Raw genomic sequence first — 1,359 nt, 5'->3', positions numbered from 1 at the left:
CTGTGCCGCGTTCAGGTGCTGCTGGAGAACGTCGGTAATACAGACATTGAGCCTCAGCTCGAGGGCTGCAGGTCCACTGACAGTTGTTTTAGGTGCTGAGTTTAAATCTCCCATTCCCGCAGTTACATCAGAACCAGAATCAGAATCCCTTATTCCTCCCCAGGGGAAATTCTGTTCCCAACAGCGCTCCTGTCAACAACAACCAACAGTGAATGAAGAGAGAACCAGGCTCAGTTCATCGTGACAGACAAAACGATTCACAAAGAGCAAAACTAAGAACAATCAGAGCTGACATGAATGGAGACAGAACAGTGGGTGTGGATGGTCGACAGTCCAATCACTGACAAGTGTTGTACAGTTTTATTGCCACTGGGAGAAAGGACCTCTGTGGCGCCGACACCCAGGTCAGGATGAGACAGCAGCTCCCCTGGACTGCAGCACTCAGCTCTCAGGTAGCTGAGACTGATCCACTGACTCTTCCTTTGTTGACACATGTGGTCACCAATGGCCATTAATCTCATGACAAGGAGTCCAACAACCAGAGGATGAAGACGCCCGTCTCTCTTCAGCGTGTGTGTGACAACTGAGACAGCAGTCAGAGAGGCAGAGATTCTCCTGTGAATCAGCTGCTTCCTCATATCGGATCTTCTGTGTGTGATCCAGATCACGTGATCCTGGTCTGAGTCCTGGATATCTGATCAGCTGAAGGATCTTCCTCCATCTGCATGGACTTGAACTCTCAGCAATGAGCACTGATGACGGGCGTCAGCTGGCAGTAACTAACTGAGAAACATCTATGTTGGGTTAGTCTGGTGGAGCCTGTACAGGTGGATGGTGCGGCCCGGTGGAGCAGCGGTCCTCACTGTGGCCCCCAGCAAGAAGGTTGTGGGTGGAGCAGCGGTCCTCACTGTGGCCCCCAGCAAGAAGGTTGTGGGTGGAGCCCCGGCTGCCGCACGGGGTCTTTCTGGGTGAGTCTCCATGTTCTCCCTGTTCCTGCTGGGTTCTCTCTGGTACTCCAGCTTCCTCCACAGTCCAAAGACATCAAGAGGGACCAGGTTAATCCAGACTCTAAATTGACCGTAGGCGTGGCTGGGAGAGCCAATGGTTGTCTGTCTCTATGTGTTGGCCCTGCCATGGACTGGTGACCTGTCCAGGGGGAAGGCTGCTGGGATAGGCTCCACCCCCACCACCCTCAACAGGAGGAGGGGGAGAACATGGAGGGATGATGGATGATGGAGGGATGGATGGGTGGATGATGGGTGGTAACTGACATTGAAGTTTTATAATGTACGAGTTTCTCTAGTGATAGGGAAGGCATCAGAAGCACAGAGGACCCGCCTACTGACGCATGCGCAGGAG

The sequence above is a fragment of the Aulostomus chinensis genome, chromosome 4 (genome assembly GCF_037954235.1).
Source record: "Aulostomus chinensis isolate RoL2024-O1b breed Wild chromosome 4, RoL_Achi_v1.0, whole genome shotgun sequence".
Lineage (NCBI taxonomy): Eukaryota > Metazoa > Chordata > Actinopteri > Syngnathiformes > Aulostomidae > Aulostomus > Aulostomus chinensis.
This window is presented reverse-complemented; position numbering follows the sequence as displayed.